Raw genomic sequence first — 8852 nt, 5'->3', positions numbered from 1 at the left:
CTTCGAAAAAAAGGTGCACTTGAATATTTGTAACTCTTCAGTGCGTTGCTAAAATGTCAGAAATTTGAATTTGTGGTTTACATTTTAAAGTCTATACTGGCATTGCTTTATTCATATCTCAATGCATCATAACAATGAATCGGTAGCAAAGCAGCCCGGAATCGCACATTGATTCGTATTCCATGTGGTCAAACCATCAAAAAGCATCAGACAACAAAGCAGAATTATCCTACTAGCGTCAGGAAACGCATCAGGCCAGGATAACATTGAACCAACTCAACAGTTGCACAAACATTCAAGTTTAAATTTGTTGAATTATTTAACAAAAAAACCTGCTTCGACAAAAAAATTCGTGCTCACCGGGATATTGCTGAGAACCGTTGTTTCTATTCCTACAGCGAGGATAGAACATGAATGAAGCTCAAGACGATATGCGTGCTTAGAATCAACATTATATGGATTGATTTCAAAAGTGAAGTTGGATGTCGACTCTGACCATTTTCATCACATCAGGAATGTTGTATTGATCACAATCAAGAAGTTCTAAACGGGACAATGTTAATACGTACTATTTTAACTCTCCTAGCTTCAAAACTAAAAACTAGTTATCTTAATATTCAAATTTATTGTCTGCAATTTTGTACCTAACATCGCGATCAAGATGGCTGTCATGCGCTAATAAGAAGAATTCGAAACGTTAAATTCGATTTATCATGCACGGCCAAATGGTGCACTTGACTATTTTTTCTTGGCAAATGCATGTCCAATTTTAGTTAGTTCAGTTTGAAGCAAGATTCATCGTTTCTTATAGATTGGGCACTCTTTAGCTTTAGATCAAGAAGAGAAGAACTCCGAAAAATAGCAAAAAATACAACAAAAAATGAACAACAAATACTTTTTTATTTTGTCAGCATTGTAAGAATTAGAATGTGTGATGCTTTACTTTACTTAATCTCCTAAAATATCAATGTTCGCCCATATACGACGTTTGACAGCTATAGTCTCGATGTTAAAATGTTCAGATTGAAAATGTGAAAACCGTACTATTACCATATGAATAGGAAATTTCGCGCTTTGTTTACGAACGCCACCGCCACGAAATACAAAGGTTTACTAGTGGTCGAGCCAACGTTCAAATGCTAGGCGCGAACTCGTCATACTTCAGCATTCCCCTTGACTAAAGCACTCTTCATTCTCAAACAACATCATGCAACTATGAAGGTCAGATTACCGCATGGTAATTCTGTCAGGTTTCTGCTATATTATGCAACTGCTATTAAGAGAAGCGTTACACAATATTTCTTTATTTATAACTTTCAAATGTCCTTCTATCCTTCCAATGGCTTTTACAATATGTCTCGTTTTAGAGTTCTTTGATTGCAACACAATTCTTCTCTACCATATTCCGTTTTATCTTTTTAACTCTTTCATGCCCAACTTTTTTCAAGGGCATGTAGCGTTTCAAAACTATTTTTCCTTGAAAACGATGGGGTCAAGCAACAAGCAAGCCTTTCTTCATAAAGTTTAGTGCTTTCCTTGCAGTGCTAGAAGCTGCACAATTTTTACCTTCCAATGCTCAATACAATTCTCTTAAAATATTTACAATAATCCAATTGCGTGGAAAACAGCCAAAGACAGTCTAAATTGATAGGTTTTATCAGTTTTTAATACTATTGCAACATAACGAGGATATATGAAAAATTCATTTTCAGTCGTTAACGTAAACTGTCTGGCAGCACTGCTTCATCGGAATCCAATCAGACTAATTGCAATAACTTCAGTTCTAGAGCCGATCCTCGTAACTGTTAATACTCAAATCAAAGGCAATAGCCACATTTATGAGCCTTACTTGTTTTTGTGAAAAAATCTTGCCTCAATCAAAAGTTATAGCTGTTTAAAAACGTTGTTGTTCACAAACAACATGGGCATAAATGGGTTAAACGCTATTAAGTTTGGCTTAGGTTGCCGGGATTTTCTTTTGGAAATTCTGTGCATGATAGTGTCACTTGCTAATGAATTTTCGGATCATCTCAGACCATTATGCGTGTATAATGCCACCTGGTGGTAGAATCTATAACTATGTATTATTTTGATTGTTTGTTGGCACACTTGGCTCAAATTTGAAGGTCTGGCTTGAAAAACCATGCTAATATACATCTATTTACACCTGTTCAGTGATGGGGGGGCCCTTAATTCAATAATGATCAGGGGCCCGAATGGTCTTAAGACGACCCTGAATTGACTCCCACTCCCCCCATGTAACAAAACGTCACAAACTTCACTATATCCCCACCCTTATTACGTTACAAATTCCGGAAAAAGAAATTTTCTTCAGTAAAAACATGTTACGTAACGATCTAGCTTACTCCCCCTCCCCCATAAGTCACAATTTGTCCTACCCCCTTCCCCCATCCAAAGCGTTACGTAATTTATGAATAGTCGCAAAAGAACTGTTCACTAATCGAAAGAAAATCCCTTAGTACTGATTACTGTTAGCTTCTAATTTAAGTAAATTTGGATATATGTAACATTGATGACACCACCAAAATAACTAGAAACTATAAACATGGGTGAGCTCATTAATTTTAGCATCACACCCCGGATAGAATTTTACAATAGCATTTACCCTACAAACAATAATAAAACAATAAATAGTATAGTTATTACTGTTTCAACATTGTTCGATGCTAAGTTCTCACAGCAGATTTACAATAAAATTTCATGTAACAATAAATTTCACTGTTCAGCACAAAACTGACACAGTAAATTCATATTAAATTTTACTGTTTTCGAGAAAAAAATGTATGGAGAAAAATTGATTTTTTTTTATGTTAAGATACATAACCACCCACCTTTTTCACTGTAAAAGTCTATTTTACATTGAAATTTACTGTAAAAACGTTAAAGTTTATTGTTTTTGTATTGTAGCATAACACTAAAACCTACTGTAAATTATTGTAAAATTACTGTACTGTCACAGTGAAAATCGTGGTTTTGTTACTGTACATTTTTATTCGGGACTTAATTCCAACAAATCAAAGAGAACACATCGCACTTGCTTCTCCTGTGCACAAGAGACTTTTAAATTTTTGTTTTTGAATTACTACAATTTATCCGATTCCTCTGCTGCCCATGATCGAATTATTGTCGCGTTTTCTATGAGATTTCCTACCTTTATGGGACTGATTTGCGATGGGCAATGTCAATTTTTTGCAAAAATTTTTGTCAGCGGTGGTGTGCATGATTTACTGTCTAGTTCCTTTTGGCAGTTGGATTTACTATGATGCATGGAGTTACACTTTCTTAATCAATTTAAACATGTTGTCACTAATCTGCTCAGTAATTGAATTGGTTCATTTTTTATTAGCTTAAGTTTTTGTACAATCGTCATCAAGATTGGAAGAGATGCATGACTTCTTGAAGAAATCTGTAATGGTTTTTGATTACCGGTTTGTTTTACCAAAACTTGGGAAACAATTTCAATTAAAGTTGTTGCACCTAACGTTCAACGTTGTGCGGGTAACAAGGACGTAGCGTGCTTTCGAAAATTCCGTTTTTATTTAAACCGAATTGAGAGGATCAGAGCGTAATTCCAAAAGCACTCGTTCTGAGTGCATAGAAAAGATATAAGACTTAGACTGCCGTTACAAGCATATTTATCCAATGTTCTATGGGATTCCCTATATACATTGGACAATTATGCATAGAACGGCAGTAGATAAGCTGCCTCCTCTGTGAATTCTGATCATCTCTTTCATTACATTCCAAAACTAATCAAAAACAAACCAAAAGTGTCATATACTGAAGATATGAAGTTGAAATTATTGGACTTATAGATTCAATCAGTCACAACATTTTAGTCGCAACAGTGTTTTAGTACGGAACGAATTCCTCGCATGAAAATGAAATTATGTGCCAATGAAAATGATATTGCGTTAAAATGACGCGAAAACAAAAACTTTCGTCTCGGCTATATGGTTCTCAATAAATTGAAATATTTTTCACCTAGTACACTTGAATGGGATGCCTAGTATTTATATTAAGAGTACAGAGTGCACATCCCTAACACGAAATTCAAATTGGGTACAATTCAAAAACTTGTCATTTAAATCAAAAATTGAGTTGCCAATATCGAGTATTACATTTCAGTTTTGTTAAACGTGACGATCACTTACGATGAAGGATTCACTTTTGAAGAGTTTTAGGGCACAGTCGTCCATAAAACTTCTACTTATTTTAAAATAGTTCGTTTAGTGGACTCGGTTCAATGCGTTAGCCAATGGGAACAGTGGTTCTTTTATCTATTTATGTCTATTTCCAACAATAAAATAATAGTTTTAATAGTTGCCCAGCAGATCTCGCGCAAGCTCTTAGCCGTTGCACGTGGATACTTGTATACGAGGCTGGGAAATATTTTTTGCTCATCAACTGCGTATAGGGGGTCGTTCATATCTATCTCGCTATTGTACATTTCTGTGTCATCATCGTGCTTGCTTGCTACCTTTATGATCGCAAACATGTTTGTTTGTTGCCTTTATGAGTGTGTATTTTCTCAATGATTGCGCTGGCTGTAAATTTTGAGAAAATGTTGCCGTTGTTAACCCTTTCATGCCCAACTGAGATCAAGAAACACGAAAAGCCTTTTTTCATAAAGATGGGTGCTTCCCTTGCAGTGCTAGAAGCTGCTTAATTTTAACCTTCCATTGCTCAATACAATTCTGCTAGAATATTGCTATACTCCAATTGCCTGAAAAACGTACCCAAAGACAGTCTAAATTGATGAGTTTCATCAGTTTTCAAAAATATTGCACTACAACGAAGATATATGAAAAATTCATTTTCCGTCGTCAACGTAAACTGTCCCTGGCAGCACTGCTCCATCGAAATCCAATCAGGCTAACTGCAATAACTTCAGTTGTAGAGCTGATCCTTGTAACTGTCAATGCTCAAATAAAAGGCAATAATCAAATTTCTTAGTCTTACTTGTTTTTTGAGCAAATCTTGTCTCAATCTAAAGGTATAGCTGTTTAAAAACGTTGTTGTCCACAAGCAACATGGGCATGAAAGGTATAATATTACCTAAACAGGGGCTACAAATTTGGTAATTGTTTGTGTTCAGCGTTTTTTGATGAGGGTAAACCGTAATGTGCCGTTTTTTCACAGAACTAGAACGTGCTAGTTTGTCTTTAATGTGTGCAAAGAGTACTATGTGTAATTGTACTATCGAATAATATTTTGTATTGCAATTCTCCCAAATGTGACATGTATCTGCAAGTAAGCGGTATCCGATCTTGTAACCGAACGTTGATGCCATTTATATGTAGCTCTTAATTGTAGCATTGTCACACACAACCATTAAAATTTAATGGCTTTAAATTATTCAAAATGAATGGGTTCGCCTGGGCCAATTTGTTGATCGCTATGAGCGCAGAATATCTGACATGGTCGAATTCGATAAAGGTGACAAAGTCTAACCTCTATTTCACCTTCAGAAAATGTTCCTCGTCACGAATACTCGGTCTTATGCGAGTCATCAATAATCACAGTATTTGGCCGGAGCACCCTTTCTTGCTTCTAACTCATCTCGACCAGACAAGACACACAATATAAAATAACTATATTTGTCGTTCGTTTCGCACTGCACAGTGGTCCAGAATGCAAATTTAGCATGAATTTTGAGATTTTACTAAAACTAAACAACTTAGCCTTATTAAGTCACGCACCCCTCAGTTAGGTCAATCCAACAGGCAACACTGCTACACAGAATATTATAGTTTCGCGCTTCACGTTCAAACAAAAGCAAGCATAAAAGTCCTGTTCGTATAAACTCAGGTCCGCGTGTTTATTAGTCTGCCGGTTTTTAATCCGAATTCCCGTACGTCCCGAATAGAAATGTACAGTAACAAAACCATGATTTTCACTGTGACAGTACAGTAATTTTACAATAATTTACAGTAAGTTTTAGTGTTATGCTACAATACAAAAACAATAAACTTTAACGTTTTTACAGTAAATTTCAATGTGAAATAGACTTTTACAGTGAGAAAGGGGGGTGTATCTTAACATTAAAAAAATCAATTTTTCCCCATACATTTTTTTCTCGAAAACAGTAAAACTTAATGTGAATGCACTGTATCAGTTTTTTGCTGAACAGTGAAATTTATTGTTATATGAAATTGTATTGTAAATCTACTGTGAGAACTTGGCATCGAACAATGTTGAAACAGTAATAACTATAATATTTATTGTTTTATGATTGTTTGTAGGGTAAATGCTATTGTAAAATTCTATCCGGGGTTGCATATTCCGCTAGTTGCTACTCTGCATTAGTGCCCGCCATCAGGTTATGGGCCCAGTGAGTGCTCGGATGTGAGACAGAATCGGTGGTAAAAATAATCCGGTCGATAGCGTCGGTCGGAGTATCGCGGAAGTGAAAAAGCGGTTACTTGTATTGGTGTGCGTTGACTTGCAAGCGGCAAGTAACGGGAAAAACGCTTTTGTGTAAATAGCTGCTGGAATCGTTTTTTGCTGTGTTCGTGTGACGAATCAAAAATCATGTCTGAAGCCAAGTTTGCCATAACGAAACTTAATGGTACTAATTGGCAGACATGGAAGGTGCGCATTGAGATGATGTTGCAGCGAGAAGATTTGTGGCATATAGTTGAAGAAGACGTTCCGGATGAAGATGACCGGAATGATGAGTGGGTCAAGGCTGACCGAAAAGCAAAAGCAACCATAATCCTATCGATAGAGGATAATCAATTGCCACTTGTGAAAAACAGTGTTTTCGCGCGTGACGTATTTGGAGCGTTGAAATTGTACCACCAAAAGACGACGCGGTCGGTGCGAGTTTCTCTACTGAAAAAGTTATGTTCGTCTAATTTGTCGGAGCGTGGTAATCTAGAAGAACATTTGCGTGAAGTTGATGATCTTTTCGATCGGTTGGATGCCGCGGGTACCGAACTTGACAAAGACACCAAAATATGTATGATTTTGCGTAGTTTACCTCCCTCGTTCGACGGAATCGTGACCGCTTTAGATAACCGTGCTGATGAAGATATTTCGGTTGATATCGTTAAATCGAAGTTGATGGATGAGTTCCATCGCCGTTTAGAACGCGAAAGTGTTGGTTCGAAACCTGAAAAAGCGATGCGTTCAGTGGAAAGTAAATCAAAAGAAACCCGCGTGTGCCATTTCTGTAAAAAGCCGGGTCACTTGCGCCGTGACTGCCGGAAGTACAAGGCATCGTCTCAGGAAAACAATAATGCAAGAAATGAAAAAGAAATTCCCAAGGCGAAAGCGGTGCAAAGTGAGGGAAGAAGTGTTGCGTTTACCGGTGCGGATAAAGTGAAAGCGCGCGCGTGGATCATTGATAGTGGGGCAAGTGCCCATATGACGAACGATCGTGAATTCTTTAATTCGTTGAAAAAGTTTGACGGAGGGTGGATTACGCTTGCCGATGGTAAGAAGACCGAAATACTTGGAGAGGGTAGTGGCATACTACGTGGAGTAGGTGATCGCGATGAACCGGTGCGAATCGAAATGAGTGACGTGAAATACGTGCCGGGTCTGGCTACCAGCTTAATTTCAGTGGCCAAATTGGCAGAGAAGAAATTGAATGTAAATTTTGGCACTGATGGTTGTCGCATAATAGATGCAGGAGGAGCTGTCGTGGCAACAGGCTTCCGTTACGGTGGTCTATACTATTTGCGGACGATCGAAGAATCAAACAAAGCGTCATCGGGTGAGCATAACATGAATTGCCAGCATCAGTGGCACCGGCGGTTGGGCCACAGAGATTGGGCCGCTGCTGAGCGAGTCGTTAAGGAGGGTCTTGCTACAGGTATCAAGGTAAGCGACTGTGGTTTACGTCTTGTGTGTGAGTGCTGTATGGAAGGAAAGTCGGCCAGATTGCCGTTCCCTCCGGTCACTGAACGGAAAGCAGATCGAGTTCTTGACATCGTGCATACAGATCTATGCGGACCAATGAAGACAACGACACCGAGCGGCAATCGTTATGTGATGCATCTGATCGACGACTTTAGTCGCTTCAAAGTTACATACTTGCTTAAGAATAAATCGGAGGCGAAGGAGCTGATTATAGACTACGTGCGATGGACACATACCTTATTTGGAAGGAAGGTTCGGGTAATCCGTTCCGATGGCGGCGGTGAATTTAATAATAACGAACTAAAAGCTTTCTACCGAGCAGAAGAAATCAAACCGCAGTTTACAGCACTTTATTCGCCTCAACAAAACGGCGTGGCTGAGCGAAAGAATCGGTCAATAACGGAGATGGCTACCTGTATGCTTAGCGACGCTGGTATGGAAAAGCGTTATTGGGGAGAAGCTGTTCTGACTGCAACGTACCTGCAGAACCGTTTACCGTCAAGATCACTGAAGCAAACTCCTTATGAGCTCTGGTGGGGGCGAAAACCGGATTTGGCACACCTTCGAGTGTTTGGTACAGACGCCTATGTCCATGTTCCAGAACCAAAGCGCAGTAAGTTAGACAGTAAATCACGGAAGTTAAAGTTTGTAGGGTATTCTATGGAGCAAAAGGCATATCGATTTGTAGACTGCGACACTGATTTGATAACCGTAAGTCGTGATGCTCGCTTTCTCGAATTGGGGAATGGTACTTCGACAGTTGATTTCCCGACGTCGAGCTCGACAAGCGAAGAACGTCCTGTTTCCCGTGAAAAGAAGATAGAGTTGATCCCGTTTAAAGAAGATGCTTCCGATGCTGAAGATTTTGAAGATGCTGAAGATGTGGAGCCTTCGCAGCAAGAAAACTGCCGACGTTCGCAACGACAAACACGTGGCGTTCCACCACAACACCTTGAGGATTA

This window comes from Topomyia yanbarensis, chromosome 2, assembly GCF_030247195.1.
Source record: "Topomyia yanbarensis strain Yona2022 chromosome 2, ASM3024719v1, whole genome shotgun sequence".
NCBI lineage: Eukaryota > Metazoa > Arthropoda > Insecta > Diptera > Culicidae > Topomyia > Topomyia yanbarensis.
This window is presented reverse-complemented; position numbering follows the sequence as displayed.